The sequence below is a fragment of the Ictidomys tridecemlineatus genome, chromosome 1 (assembly GCF_052094955.1).
Source record: "Ictidomys tridecemlineatus isolate mIctTri1 chromosome 1, mIctTri1.hap1, whole genome shotgun sequence".
Lineage (NCBI taxonomy): Eukaryota > Metazoa > Chordata > Mammalia > Rodentia > Sciuridae > Ictidomys > Ictidomys tridecemlineatus.
The window spans coordinates 119,588,475-119,604,678 of record NC_135477.1 but is presented as its reverse complement, the minus strand read 5'-3'; the positions used below and the strand labels follow the sequence as shown (position 1 = coordinate 119,604,678).

Below are 16,204 nucleotides of genomic sequence, written 5' to 3'. Positions count from 1 at the left end.
CCTTTCTCTTGTAGCTTTTAATATTTTCTCTTTGTTCTGTATATTGGATATCTTCATAACAATGTGTCTTGGCGTTGGTCTACTGTGATTTTGTGAGCTCGGTGTCCTGTATGCGTCTTCAATTTGTATATCTGTTTCCTTTTTTATTTCTGGAAAGTTTTCTGTAATTATTTCATTCAGCAGGTTTCTCATTCCCTTGGTTTGAATCTCTGTACCTTCTTCTATCCCGATGACTCGTAAGTTTGGTTTTTTTATGTTATCCCATAACTCTTGGATGTTTTTCTCGTGATTTTTTACCAGCCTTTCTGAGTTGGCTAGACTCTTTTCAAGATGATATATTTTGTCTTCATTATCTGATGTTCTGGCTTCTACTTGATCCACTCTGTTAGTGATACTCTCAATTGAGTTTTTAATTTGGTTTATCATTTCCTTCATTTCTAGAATTATTGTTTGATTATTTTTTATAATCTCTATCTCCTGATAAAGATGCTTAACTTCTTCTTTTATCTGTTTATGTAATTCATTCTCAATGTGTTCTTTCGCTGCTTGAATTTGCTGTCTCGTATCCTCTTTAAGGTTCCATTCCATCTGTCTAAAGTGTTCCATGAGTTCTTTATATGACCATTTTTCTGATGACTCTAGGTCCTCCTGAATATTTAGGCTGTCCTGCATTGTTTGTACTCCTTTTCTTCCTTGCTTTTTGAAGCTGCTCATGTTACTTCTTGTTCTGTTTGACTCCTGAGTTACTGTTTACTCCTATAAATTTATTTGATGCTTGGGAGGAAAGGTATTAGAAGGGAAGGGAAGAAGTCACTAAAGAGAATGAGAGTAAGCAGGTAGAATTCAAGGAAGGGGGGATAAGATAATTGAAAAGAAATGAAAAGACAAAAGAAGAAAAAAATAGGAAATAAAAAAAGAAAAAAAAATTTTTCTAAAAAAAATATAAAAAAAATTAAAATTAAAATTGGAAGAAAAAAATTTAAAAAAAATTGTAAAAAAAAATTTAAAAAACAAGAAAGAAAAATGAAAATGAAAGAAAAAACCAAATCAAAATAAAAAAAGAGAAAAGAAAAAAGAAAAAAAAAGAGAAAAGAAAAAAGAAAAAAAAAAACAAAAAAAACTAATAAATGCAGTCTTAGAGTTTGATTAACTTCTCTTCCAGTAGGTGATGCTGTGCCCACCAGGCCAAGTTTCTCCTGTCAATACGTGGGAACCAATCACTGGGCAGCAGCTCCTCCTCCCAGACTGGTCGAGTCTCCAATCCTGAGTGCCTAGGGCCTCCTCTTGTGTCTAGTCACTTCCCCACTTTTCCTCTAGCCAGGCCCCTCTCACGGGTGCCGCTCACCACAATACTGGGTACACGCCAGATCTGCTGCTCCCGGGAGCCCTGTTGTCATGAATGACTGGGCACACTCTTCCAGTTTGCCATTCCCTCAGACCCTAAGTTTGTAGAGCTTGGGTCTGAGAATCCTCAGCAAATTTTACTGCCCCTCCGGTAGCCACACCCCCGGTAGCTGGTGCAAGAGACCTCAGCTGTCAGCACTGGTGGGAGCGGTAGTTCCGTGCCGCGGGTCCCGCGCCACCTCTAATTCCCTCGGTCTGGCTACCGGGCTCACAGGAGAGCTGGGAGGGGCCCTTAAGGTTTCCCCGATGTGTGGAGAGGGAAGGCTAGGGGATTACACACCTGTAGCCGCAGGATTCAATGAAGTTATCTCCTCCGCTGCAGTCTGATGACGTCAGTTCTCTGCCATGGTGGTATCTCTTGCAAATGGCGACAGTTCATTTCCCTTTGCCGGGTGACCAATGCAACGGGTGGGTCCTTACTGTCTCTCCCAAGCCTCGTTTCAAACCTGTGGCCGCTACCTATGAAGGCTCAGTTGGCATTACCTCCGTAGGATCAGAAGTGCTTACCAGTTGTTTCAGCCGGATGGATTAGGGCTGAGTCGCAGCTGTTTGTCTGAGGGAAGCAGGCGAACGAGAGCTTGAATTCAGTCGATCCGGGCTCGGTGTGTGTTCTGAGAGGCCCAGACTGTTCACCCCAGATCCACATCAGCTCAGCATTGCCTAGTGATCCTGAGCAAATAGATTTAGGCTGTTTACGACTCCCTATGCATGCACAGCTGAAGAGGTCAGAGACTTGATCTCTTCGCGCCCGCCGCCATGTTGGAATCTCTCCCTCCAGTGAACTTTTAAACAGATTTTTTTTTTCTTTTAAACTTTGGGGATAGTCTCATGCTTAAATGTTTCTAATTTCTGTGAGGCTCCCAAGACGGCAGCAGCTGTCTGACTAAATCCTAGAAAATGAGCAGGCTTTAGTCCAATAGAAGTAACAAAGTAGGACAATCAATACTGACAGTATTGATTGGTCATGCTTCAAGTCCAGTGGGTAGTAGGTATTGGAAGCTTTAGGGGCAGCTTTTCAGCAAGGTATTTAAGGTTGATTTCATGCTTACTACCTTCCCAGTCTCATACTCATGGGGAGTTGGTTATGACTGTATTAATAAGTGAAGTCTCCATCCTCGGGCCCAGCTGCTACAAGGTGCTTTGTGGCTGGAAGAGATAATCATGGAAGTCTTTATTCCTTCCAAACATTAGAACTGGTTGTGGTTCTGCATCAAAGAATGGCTGTTTATAATTTTTTTAGTGAAAAGTCAGGAGAATACCCTTATAATTTGTTCACTGCCTCAGTTTTGCATTTGATGGATTATTATTATTTTTTTAAAGAGAGAGAGAGAGAGAATTTTAATATTTATTTTTTAGTTTTTGGGGGACACAACATCTTTGTTTGTATGTGGTGCTGGGCCGCATGCATGCCAGGTGAGCGCACTACTGCATGAGCCGCATCCCCAGCCTGGATTATTATTTTTTTAACCGATGTCAAAACTAAGTTACTAAGAAGTGAAGGGCACCCATATTAGTGAGACTTTATTGTTAGATACAAGATAGGGGGCTCACAGGAGATGGTTGTAAAAGTTGTTAGAATTGTTTAAAGTGATGTAAAGAAGCAAGATGCTTTTGCAGCTAGAAATCACTAGGGGAATGCTGGATGCAGTGGTGCAAATTTGTAATCCCAGCTACTTGACAGGGTTGAAATAGGAGGATTGCAACAATGTTTGAGGCTAGCCTGGGCAATTTAATGAGTCTTTGTCTTAAAAAAAAAAATTAGGGCTGGAGATGTAGGTCAGTGTTATAACACCTCTGGGTTCAATCCCTAGTAATGAAGTGGCAGGGTGGGCTCGGCAGGGTGGGCTCCCGTGGAGGCATCTCCAGGGTAGGGAGGGCAGCCTGCTTTCCTATATTCAAGATGCCAACTTATGTTGAAGTGTCTTTCTTTTCTTTTTTTTTTTTTAATTTTTTAGTTGTAGATAGACACGATACCTTTATTTATTTGTTTATTTTTATGTGGTGTTGGGGATTGAACCCAGTGCCTCATGTGTGCTAGGTAAGTGCTCTACCACTCTGAAGTGTCTTTCTTTTTGCTCTTACCTCAGGGAATTTGATGTGTTTTAAAACATTAGAAACAAAGAAATAATACTCAGGCCAAATAACTGTGTTTTTTTTTGTAAAAAAAAAAATTGGGGCCATATGTACAAGTGGATCTTATCTGGTGACTCAAGCAAACCTTGAATACATCTCTAAAGAAAAAGAATGGGGCTGGGGATGCATGCGTGCGGCCCGGGTTCGATCCTCAGCACCACATACAAACAAAGATGTTGTGTCCGGCGAAAACTAAAAAATAAATATTAAAAATTCTCTCAAAAAAAAAAAAAAGAAAAAGAATGAATATATGTCAGCCTGGTTTAAAAACACTTTGGAGCCTAACTCACTTGGGTTCATTTTTTTTTGTTTTATATATATATATATATATATATATATTTATATTTATTGGTTGTTCACAACATTACAAAGCTCTTGACATATCATATTTCATACATTAGATTGAAGTGGGTTGTGAACTCCCAATTTTACCCCAAATGCAGATTGCAGAATCACGTCAAGGTTCATTTTTTGCTAACTACTTTCTAACTCTCAGATTGTAAGGCTTATTTTCTCTGAGCCTTAATTTCATGATTTAGAGAACAGGAATACCTATTTTTGTATCTGTCTTAAGAATTAATTGAGAAAATATATGTGGAAAGTGCTTCCTCTGGCACAATGTAAGTGCTTGCTGTTATCAGTAGTGAATAGCATGGAACATTGTAGCTTTCCTGTCATCTTCTACTTGGGTCAGTTCTTACCTTGCCTGGGTTCTCTCTAATGGGTAGGTAAGCTAACAGGCTCTGTTTCCTGGATAGTGACTGATATGGGGTTTTATTGGAACAGGGATGGCCTGTTCAGAGCCTGCATGGGACCCTCTGATACTGAGTAGTTCTCCTTCTCTCTCTTTTCTGTTCTTTAGCCAGTTGGAAAGCACTTGGCTCATTAGGGGAACTTTCACTTCTGTTCCAGATTTCCTCTGATTTGTATGCCCATTTCTGGTTCTTGTGCAAGATCAGGGAGGCACAGATAAATCTGAAATGGGTTTTGTGTGAAAGTTGACTTTCTCTTTAAGAGAAACTGGTGCAGTGGGAGTGGGGGTGGGGAAAAAGTCCCTGAAGCCTATCCCATTACACTAATCTCAAACTGGGTTTTTACAAATCTGAGCACCATAACTATAGCCTTTACATATACCTATTCCTTTGAATGAAACAAAAAGGTAGAAGTTCATTATTTTGTGGGAACACCAGTCTGATTTGGTAAAAAGTAGGAAGTAGAGTGTTTTCAAAGAAATACCATTGTCTTATTATTTTTTTTATGAGCTCTTTAATATATTTCTTCGTCTTATTCTTCTGTGCTGTGTTTGTAGTCACTTTTTCCTATTTCCCACTTCAGATTCCTCTAGGACAGTGCCACTTTAGGTCTTCCTATATTCAGTGCTGAATAATCTTGGTACCCACCAGTTCCTGAGCTATATCCCCAGCCCTTTTTATTTTGAGAGTCTTTGTCTTTAAAAAAAAAAATTAGGGCTGAGGATGTAGGTCAGTTGCTAAGACTGTCCTCAAACTTGCAATCCTCCTGCCTCAGTCTCCCGAGTCACTGGGATTATAGGTTTGTTCCAATGCTCAGCTTGAATACATTTTAAAAGTGTCAGATTATCTTGGTGTTCCAAAGCCTATAGCAGCAAGTCCCTTTTCTGCCACTTTAATTATATTCTGTATTGTTACTCACGTATCCCCTTTATTCCTGATAACTGGTACATGTGGTCCTCTTAAGCGTGCTTCATGTTTGTGTGTCTGCCAATTCTTTTGCCCACAGGATTCTCATCTTGTACCCTACTTTTTGCCACATCTACCTTCTTGAGTGAACCTTGTTACCTCCCATGTCTCCATAGCAACATCTTGATTATAGAATTCAGCACACTGTATTCTGGTTAGTTGTCTTCTATTATATGAGCAGCTCAAGGACATGGGGTATGTTTTATTATGGGTTCCCTAGCATAAAGAAGGGTATAATATAGATACCATAAATTCATGAAAAAATGAGAAATGGTAATAATTCTGTTGAAATCTTACTTTTTCCCTGAAGTATTCCTTGATCCCCAGCCATAGTGAATTTAGCATGCTCCACTCTGAGAGCCCTTCATATGGGAAGCAATTGAATGCCTTAGAATATATCTTATGCTCCTAACTAGATTAGAAGTTCTTGGAAGACAGAGATGGCATACTTCTTTTCTCATTGGGTACCCATTCCCTGGCACAGTTCTTGGCATGGAGAGGGTGTTTGGTAAGTGCTTATAAATGCAAGAGTCCTGCTATTTGGTTAGCTTATGTACCTGCCAGTTGTTCAGCCTCCTCTGTCACTCACTGGCCTGTGAATCTCCAACTCAGATGTTTTCAGGGCTAAGTGGTGAACATAGAGTGTAAAGTAATAGGGAATGGTAGAGTGTCAAAATTAAGTGCTCAGTTGCTTCATGGGGGGCATCTGTTACTAAGTCTGTCATTGTCCTGAGTGAACATGGCTCTAGTGGCCTCGTAATTTCTTATTACAAGAGAAGCCAAAAATCTAGATTTTTGTGAGATACTCAGGGATAACTAAAGCATGTTTATGGCCCAGATTAGACCTATAGACTACCCATTTGCAACCTAGAATTTTACATATTTGAGTTCCTTGTGGAAGATAAAGAGATATAACCTGAAAGTTTTTGAAGGAGTTTTGACAAAAGTTTGGCTCTGGTTGAGTGTAGAACATCATCTAAGGACAGTGCTTCATTCTATTCTCCCTTGTTTTTCACTGGTCTGTGAAAAGTAACTTTTTGTCCCTAGAAAGATGGGGAACCTAGGATTTCTGTGCATTTTATCCTTCTTCCTAGTCTCTGCTGAGGTAGGTTTGGTGGTGGTTACTGTTTCTGGTTACTCACAGCAACGTGTGGTGGTCAGGTTTATATAGCATAAGCTCCCAAAGATCATTCCTGTTAATATCATCTCTGAGACAGAGCTCTGGGTGAACAAATGCAACTGAAAGGGCAATATATTATATAAAATTACCATCCAAATTTGGCCAGCCAGAGGTTATAGCAGTATAATAACTAGAAAGGAGTCTGTACCTCCATAGAACCTTTTGCAGGGTGATATCTTATCCTTTGGCTCTCTCATTCTTTTCTTAGTCCCAAGGTGCCCCCAGCAGTGCTTATTTGCTTGGCCTTACCTTCCAGGTCTTAGAGCATTATCACCAGTGGAATTCCCATCTGAGTCAGAAACTAGCCAACTAGAGTATCTTTGGAAGAACATATCAGAAACTGAAAACAGACTTTCTCTGGTGAGAGGTTTGGGAAGAAATGGGGGATGAGGGAGACTGATTTTTCACTGATGTACCTTTTCAAATTTGAACCATGATTATTATTATTATTATTATTTTGATTCTGAGGATTGAACCCAGGGCTTCACACACGCTGTGTTTATTTAGAGACAGGGTCTCACAGAGTTGCTTCGTGCCTTGCCATTGCTGAGGCTGGCTTTGAACTTGCAGTTCTATTGTCTCAGCCTCCTGAGCTATTGGGATTATAGGTGTGTGCCACCGCACCCTGATTATTATTATTATTATTATTTTTTTTTTGGTACTGGAGATTGAACCCAGGGCCTTGTGCATGCAAAGCAAACACTCTACCAATTGAGCTATGTCCCCAGCCCTCATTATTATTTTTTTAACATACTTGTACTGATCTGTGTATGGTCTCCTCTTTGGCTTTCACTGGGTCCTCATTTTACTCCTTTGAGGTGTGAGTTTCTCTGTAAATACCTTCCTTCAGTCACTAGATTGCTTCTCAGAGGTGACAGCTTTGCCTCTCCATTTCCATGAAGAGTCTAAGGGTTTCTTGCCAGGGATCTTTGGAATAATTATCAGCCTTAACGTACATTCAAACAGTTTTACTGTTTTCAAACTATACTGTTTACAAAGGGCTTTCAAATACAGTATTTTTTTAAAATTTATTTTTTAGTTGTAGTTGGACCCAATACCTTTATTTATTTATTTATTTTTATGTGGTGCTGAGGATCGAACCCAGGGCCTTGCATGTGCTAGGCGAGTGCTCTACCACTGAGCCATAATCCCAGCCCCATCAAATATAGTGTTTTATCTTATCCTTACAACATCTCTGTTTTATATTAATAAATCAAGGGTTGAAGAGTCTAAATAACTCTCTTAGAATCATACAGATAGCCGGGATAGGGTTGTGACTAATCAAGGTAGCCTTACCTCATATTCTTGCTCCTTTCTCTTAATTCTTTTGGCAGGAAGGTAGTCTTCTCTGTTTGATTTTTTTTTTTTAATTTATGGGTTTTAGAGAGGTTTTAGTTGGAATAGAAATGGAGGTCCGATGTTGTCTCTTTTTTCTTTTGGGTTGAGCCCACCACTTTTCGGTATTCTAAATTACATAGGCCTATCTTCTCTGGAAAAACAACAAAAACAAACCGAGGGATCAATAATAGGTTTCTCTGTTTTCTAGATGGGCTAAAGCTAACACTCCATTGGGCAATATCTTTTAGGGGAGTTTGAATTAACAATCTGGTTTCCTATTCTTTGCTGAGAATTATTGCTGCTATTAGGCAGAGGGCTTTGTTTCCAGGATACAAATCTTTTTAGCAAAGAAGTTAAGTGTGGAATAGAATTGGAAGGACTCATGTAGTCCTTGGATATAATTTAATGCTCTGTGTCTCAGAGAGTAAACATTGTAAAGTGTGCAAGATGGGTTTGGATTAATATCCTGACAACATATGGCTTGGCATGTAGGGCATTCCTTAGAGACTCTCTTCACCACACACAGCCTGCCTTTGCCGGGTGGCCCCTTCCCATAGGTCTTCCCAGCAGCTGTTGTGCACCTGGGTGAATTATCAGCTTCCCTAGGTTTAAAAAGTTTTTTTTTTTTTTTTAGACTGGTGAAAGTTCTCATTACAGGATACAGACAACCTTGGGAGACAATGTGTTTTAGTCCTACTTGGTTTTCCCTGAGTTTGTCCAGGGTATTCACCTCTCAGAGGAGCACTAGCTGAGCCTCATTCCTATTACTTTGACTTTAACATTGAAAATTGCTGGGATTATGGCTCAGTGATGGAGGGCTTGCCTGGCATTTGTGAGGCAGTGGGTTCAATCCTTAGCACCACATAAAAATAAATAAGATAAAGGTATTGTGTCTATCTACAACTAAAAAATATTAAAAAAAAAGAAAATCACTCTCCCCTTTATAACTCTGCTGTCCCTGAGGTCAAGGGTATAGAAGGTCTCTGAAAACTTCAGGGAAGCAGTGGCACCATGGAGGGAAGGCTCATTTGCTTCTCAAGACTAGGCAGAAAGCTAAGACTTTTCACCTTTGCAATGTGTACTTGAATCAGAATTTAGAAGTCTTTAAAGAGCAGTCTGTGCATTATTGACACATCTCTGAGTTGGGGAGGCTCTTTTTCAATCTCTGAAGAAAACTTGAGCATGTAGAGGTTGTATTCCATTCTTTCCTTTCCCACCCCTGACCTGTGCTGTGCCATAGAGAGCTATAGAGAGATATACCAGCTGTTGGCTTACTCAGGGCCTTCAGGTGGGCAGTTTTCTAGCCCTGGAAATGCAGCTGGTTTACCCAGATTTAAGTTCCAGGAGATTTCTCAGAAACTAGAATTAATAAGAACCCATCAAGGCATACTTCCAGTTAACTAACTCACTCTAAGGACCATGACTACAAGATGATTGTGTGGATGGGAAAGAACACTCTGTCCTGTACAGAAGAGGCTAGGTGGGAAGCCATCTTATCAAGGCAAATATGGTGGAAAAGTTTTAGGTATTAGCATCATCTGCACTCATATTTAAGTACTAGCTGTGAGATTTCAGAAGCTTATTTAACTTCTCTGTTCCTGTTTCTTTCTTCAGAAGCTAATTTAGCCTCTCTGTACCTATTGCCTCCTGGGTTTTCAGATGTAGTGATAATAATACATCTAATATATGTAAGCACTCAATAAATGTTTTGCTCTACTTGTTTTTCTCTTTCTTTCCTTTTCCTCTTCTCTCTATATTATCCTTCTAGGGCTGTAACTTTAACTTGACCGGAATATCCTTGTCATTCTGTAAGAGAACTAGGTATTGGAGATGCTAATTTTTATTTTCTAGGTTCCTCTGTATGTATTTTTTGCAGAAGATGATTCCCCCCCACTTTTTTTTTTTTTTGGTAGTATTAGGGATTGAACCCAGGGGTTCTTTACCACTAAGCCACACTCCCTTCCACTTTATTTTTTCAGAGAATGTCTTGCTAAATTGTCAAGATTGATCCAAACTTGCAATCCTCCTACCTCAGCCTCCCAAGTTGCTAGGTTTATAGGCATGTCACCATGCCTGGATAGACCACAGTCCTTCTATCCCAGATAACAGATTCTAGCTCTCATTAGTGAATCCCAAACCAGGGAGTCTTTCTGGTTTCCATTCAGTTTATAGTTATTTGCTGAGCCAAATCTTGTTTATCCATGGGAATATGGTGGTGAATGAGACAGATGTGGTTTCTGACTTTAGTAACTCCTCTCTCAAACCCCATCCTCAGATAGGTTATTTCTGTGGGTGACTGGACTTGTTCATTCTGTGCTGCTTCATGTTAATTTCCTTCTCAGAGAGCAATCTTCTCCCTAGACCTAGGGGACAGTGCCTCTTTGTGCTGCATGGGCCTTGCCTTCTGGCTTGCCTATCCCAAATGATGAGAGCAGCGAGCTGAGGATGAAGGAGAAAGCTCTTAGGGCCACTACTGCCTCGGCTACACATGTCCCAAGAGCCTGTGCTTGGCACTCCTGAATATTCCTTTTTTCCTTGCACACAGATTATAGTGTTCGCTAGTAATTTAAATTCAAATAACCTTCTACCCCCTCTCTGCCTTAAAAAAAAAAACCAAAAAAAAAAAACCCCTGTGTATTATAGGGTAGAGAACAAAGCAGGGCAGCCTTGGTCTCCTGGCAGGGTTTGTTTTATCATACGTGTTTTTAATATAGCCTCACTGTGGGTTGCTTTTACTTTAATAAGGCTAACATGTAATTCAGGTATTTTGATATTCTGCAGTAATAGAATCATGTCTTTCTCAATCTTGTTTGTTATAAATAGTGGGACAGGTAGATTCAGGGGCTGGAGGTGTCCTGACTTGCTTTCTGCTTTGGGTTCCACACTTCATTTTGGCCCCTGCTGGGCTCTGTATAAAGGAGTCCCTGTAGCCAGGATGATGGTTTCTCAGCTTCAAAATAGAGGCCTAAGATAGCTTTCTGTTCCCTGCTCCTGTGCCTATTGCCAATTTTGCTGGCATTTGCCAAGAGATGTGTGTGGGGAAGAAGGCAGAATGGCTCTCTGGGAACCATTTATTTGAAAATTCCCAATGGAGAAATACATTTTCCTTTCCTCCTCCTCTTTCAGTGGTGTGTGACATTGTGATTTGGTACTGCTTGTACCTCTGCATACTGAGACCTGTGTAGGACTCCTTCAGCCCTGTTGGAGTTTTCAACAATAAATTATTTGTTAATTGGTGTTTCCTCAAAATCCTGTCACCTTCCTGGGAGGGTGGGGAAATGTGCTAACAATTAGGGACCTAGTGGAGCCTGTTTCTGGCACTGAGACCATCAAAGGCATGGTGGGTAAGCCCAGATGAACCACATATCCTACTGCTGCTGGGACCAGGCATTTGTTGCAGTTGAATTTAGTGTTAAGAGTCACGCTAGAAGCTTGGTTGAAAAGGAGAAAGCACTGTATAATTATTGCTTATGTACCAGTTAAACCTATCAGCCAACAGATGTCAAGTGCAGGAAAAAAGCATAGTAATTTTATTATAATGGCATAATAGTTATCATTATAATAATCATCTGGCATAGTTTTTGATAAGAGGCAGATCCTGAAATGAGTGTAGGGGGAAGGGTTAACCTTGAACTATAGCACAATGAATGGGTGCTATGCTTTGCATAGATGCTGGTATTTCAGATATGGAGGTGCTACCCTCTCTACATAGCTAAAAGAACTATGGAGTCTTCAGCTGGTATTATCTACCGTGTAGGTGCTTTCTTTCTGATGGTGTGATGGAGCACACCATCTGTCAGTTCAAGGTGCTCAGACTGCAGGATTATCATACCAGTGTCCAAAGGCTTCTGGGAAAGGTAGAGACTTTACTTCTGTGGGCTCATTTAGAATTTCTAGGAAATTCAGTCTTATCCCTCTGTGAACTGTGATTTGTGTACCTAGGAAGTGGTAGTTCATGTCAGTTACATCCATTTGTATGAGAAAAGAAGTAGGAGAAAAGAGGCTTTGGATTCAGGGAGACCTGGGTTTAACAACTTGTTGGCCATTTGATAACTATTGAACAAGTTGCTTAACCTAGCTGAGCATCAGCTACCTGTGCGTGTGCTCATCCATTTCTTGTTTGCTTTTAACTGACCTATCTTTAAAGTATCTGTCACTATGCTCAGCATTATGTGATGCTCAGTAAATTCTTTTGCTTCTCCTCATCCTGCCTCCACTGCCTATTCTAAAGAATAGAAGGGCATAGAGAAGGTCCTCTTGCTTCTGTAGGGGAGAATTTTGGCCTCAATTAGAGCTTTAAGTGAACTTCTTCAGGAACTGATGTTGTTTCTGTGAGCCATGATCTGTAGACCTCCTCTGAAGCTGCCTCATCAGGGGAGACTTTGATATTTAATATTTGGGTACATCTCTTTTTTATCCAAGGAGTAAAAAAAAGAGGATTTAAAATCTCTTCAGGGAACAGTACACCTACTTCTGTCTCAGACCCCTGTGGCCTCCTTCCCCTTTATCCTTTGGGTGGGTCATTTGGGAGCACTGTGTACCTTGGGGATCATTCATTCCTTGCATGGGCAGCTGGTTGTTTGGCTCTGTGTCTTTACTGGGTAAGTTTTGTGTTTCTAACTAGGCCTTTGCTGTGGACTTTTATTTTGGAAGCCTGGCGCACTCAGACAAGGTGATATCTTTTTAAACTATTTTTGGCAGTTGGCCAGCTTGTCACTATGGCTACCACCTGCCGGAAGAATGACTGGACATAGAAAGTAACTTCTGTGAGAATTTTGGGAAAGAGGAAGGGAGAAGGGGAAAGAATAATTTGGCTTAAGGTCACATAGGGAGAACAGCTTCTCAAAGTAGAACCATTTGATTTGGACAGAGCTTCATTTCCTTTCTCTCTGAAACTTTGTTCTTCCAATCAACAAATGTATATAGAACAGCTATTACATTCCAGATACTATGCTAGGCCCTGAAATATAGTCAATACTAAGTCGTCTTTTTCTTCTTACAGTGTATTGATGAATATAGACATTAATAAAATTATAATCATGCACATAAATATAAAATTATAATTGTAGTAAGTGTATTAAAATAAAGGAATTAAGTACCATGAGAATATTTGATAGGGATTTGAATTGATCCTGGGGCCAAGAGGATATCAACAAGACTTCCTGGAGGAAGTAATGTTTGTGTTAAATTGTGAAGAACAAGCAAATATTTGTTGAGCAAGATGACATAAGGTTGAAGAGTGTTTCAGGCTGAAGGCCCAGCTCTGCAAAGGCTCCAGGGGCTCAGTGGGAGTGGGGATCTCTAAGAGGAACTGAAACTGTTGGAGCATAGAGAATGAGAGAAGATGGGTTGCAAGATGAGGTTGGGGGGATTGGCAGGGCAGGCCTGGTTAACCTGGGCAAGGCATTTTGTATTTACCTGGGGAACAGGGATATCTTTAAAGGGTTGTTTGTGGTTTAGGTGGTGAGATAATTGAATTTGCATCATGGTCAACTCTCTTGGATAGTACATTGGGTGGATTTTAATGAGGGAATAATGAAGATCAGAAAAGGAACATTTCTGTAATTACTTGTCAGCTAAATGGTCTTCAGACTAAAGACTGAAGGTGCTACCTTTGAAAGTAGCACCTTTTGCTTCCTGATTCAAGTTCTCTCTCAGTGCCCATATTCAGGATACTGTTGGGGCTACCTGGCTACTCAGCAGACATAGTGGCCTAGGCTGCCAGCTTTTGGCATCTTTCCACCTGCCTGAAAAAAGGACCGGAGATTTCATGCCTGTCACTTGTTCACATCTGACAGCTACAGAATCCTTTGTAACTTGCTGTGTTGCAGTTCCTCTGTTGGCTGTCATTATTGCATAGGAGTTGCCCCTTTCACCTTGGACCTCTTTAGCCACTGACATTGACAACTCCCTGAGATACAGTGTGTCAGGTTAGCAAACGTAGCACCTGTGGTTTGTGTAACATTTCTGATTCTAGGTTGGAGTCATGTGCTGCCAAACAGCTGCAAGATGGGTGGTTCAAACCCTAGACCAGTGACTTTGCCCACTTCCCCTTTCATTTACTCATCTGGAAGGCTGTGCTGCACAGGCTTCCACAGTGGTTAGGAGTATGGCCCTTGGACTTGAGTTGACTAGTTATAATCTCAGCCTCACCACTTTTAAGTTGTGTGATATGGTTAAGTTACTCTATTTCTCTTACACATAGTTTTCTCAGCTCTAGATGGGGAATAATGATAATACCATGGTCTGAGTACTTGTGTCCTTCGTAAATTCACATGTTGAAACCCAGCTTCCAAGGTGATGGTATTAAGAGGTAGGGCCTTTGGGAGGTGATAAGGTAATAAGGCTCTGTCTTATGAATGGGATTAGTGCCTTTATAAAAGAACCTGAGGGAGCTTCTTTGCTCTTTTTGTCTTAAGGACATAGTAAGAAGGTGTCATCCATGAATCCAAGAGCCCTCACCAGACACTGGATCAGCTGGCACTTTGATCTTAGATTTCCTGGCTTCTAGAATTGTGAGCAATAATTTTTTGTTATTTATAAATTACTCAGTCTAAAGTGTTTTGTTTTAGCAGCCCAAACAGATTAAGAAATTGATATTGAGAATTGTGATGTTTGGGACTTGGTCAGCTAGTTGGGAAATGTTCAGTGCAGAGATTCAAATACAAGAAAATGTACAGATTTCCACAGGAAGGTGTTGAGTTTGGTTCTAAACTTAATTGTCAATGGGATATCTAGGTAGAGTTGTTAAGCAAGTAATGAGATCTCCTGCAAGAGGGAGTCCTTCCTTGGAAGAATTTGTTCCATGAGATGTAAAAATTTAAAGATTTATGTGATTGGAGGAGAAACCAGAATATATGTTGCATAAGATGTGATGGTATGGGCTGGGGATGTGGCTCAAGCGGTAGCGCGCTATGCCTAGCATGCGTGCGGCCCGGGTTCGATCCTTAGCAGCACCACATACCAACAAAGACGTTGTGTCTGCTGAGAACTAAGAAAAAAAAATAAATGTTAAAATTAAAAAAAAAAAAAAAGATGTGATAGTCTATAACAGGAACCAGAAGGATGAAGCCAGTTCAGAAGATGAGGAAGGAAACCTAGAGATGATGAGAGGAATGATGCCACTGGACAAAAGGAATAAGAAATGACTAAAGCGATGACAGGATGTGAAGAAGCCTGATTCTTCCAACCATGCCACTGCCCCTGACTATTCAAGGAGCTCTAAGAACCAGCTCATTTACACTAAAAACATTAACTAGTGGCACAAGCCATTTATCTGCAACCTTGGATGGTGCTGCCTTGCTGCTCAGTGGCTTTGGCAACAGGCTTTCCTCTTCTCTGATTAATCAACAGCTGTCCTCAGCCTATGGTAACTAGCAAGCTGAAACAGTTCCTTACCACCCTGTAGCAGTTTGTGCTTTGTAGCAGATTAGAGAAAGAGGCAATACCCTTGTGCTAGGACTGATGAACTCTGACAATTGAAGAATTTCTTTCCAAACTGCTAACCCACTACAACATTTTGTCATCCCATTTTTGAAAGCCAACCTGCTTCTGTTGCAGTGTGAGCTCCTACACTGCACAAGGCTGGCCGAATAGAACCCTGCCAAGTACCTTGCCCAGCATGAACAGCTGGATGCCAGTACTACCTCCCCTGTTGACTCAGAGCTGCTTGATTGAGGAAAGGAAAACATGAAGAGGTGAAATCCAGATGGAACCAAAGAAAATGGCTTTGACAGAGAGCCTTTGCACTAGAACATCCAAGGAAGCAACCATACACTATTAGCCCAGGCCAGCAGTACAGTCCAAATAAGAGCTTATCCTACCAGCTAAATGGCCTGCCTCATCCCACCTCACCCCACCCCATCACCGCCACCTTAGCATTACTGTTTGGTTGATATGGCTATTGCCCACCACTACAGGGACTCCTTTAGACACTCCAGCCAAAGGAACTTCAGGGACAGAAATAGACCAACGGGGTTGCATGGCAGATCTCAAGAAAAAATGATTTATCGAAGACTAACTGACAGATGAGCAGAAGAATGGGAACATATTGATCATCTGTTCAACAGCACAATGGACATAATATAAAAAGAAGGTGATTACTCACTGTATTAAGGTGATGTCAAGAAGTGGACCAGGAAGAATTTACAGGTCAAGTGGTACAGTAATGCCTAGGACTTGAAAAAGAACATCAGCAGTAGCAGCAATCACTACAGGCAGCAGAGTCCTGTCAACCCAGACCTGGTTACATTAGGTATCTTTGCTTCAGATGACCATCTTGAATAGTTATTTTTTTAAAAAAATTTTTTTGTAATTGTGTATGGACAGAATGCCTTCATTTTATTTGTTTATTTTTATGTGGTGCTGAGGATCAAACCCAGTACCTCACACATGCTAAGCAAGTGCTCTGCCACTGAGGTATAGCCCCAGC

The 16,204-nt window shown here is 40.8% G+C and overlaps 1 protein-coding gene and 1 pseudogene across 4 annotated transcripts in view; both read left to right on the top strand.

Annotated features, from left to right (window-relative positions):
- Sil1 (SIL1 nucleotide exchange factor) overlaps window positions 1–16,204 on the top strand; it is a 257,779-nt gene that overhangs the window by 11,941 nt on the left and 229,634 nt on the right. Inside the window, exon 2 of one of the 4 annotated variants that reach the window (XM_013359543.4) lies at window positions 14,193–14,288. The exons of the other annotated variants lie outside the window; for them this stretch is intronic. The gene's annotated coding sequence lies outside the window, so the exon portion shown is untranslated. The remainder of the gene's footprint in view (window positions 1–14,192; window positions 14,289–16,204) is intronic. 4 annotated transcript variants of the gene reach the window in all.
- On the top strand, window positions 14,361–16,059 carry LOC101960779 (protein CBFA2T1 pseudogene; annotated as a pseudogene).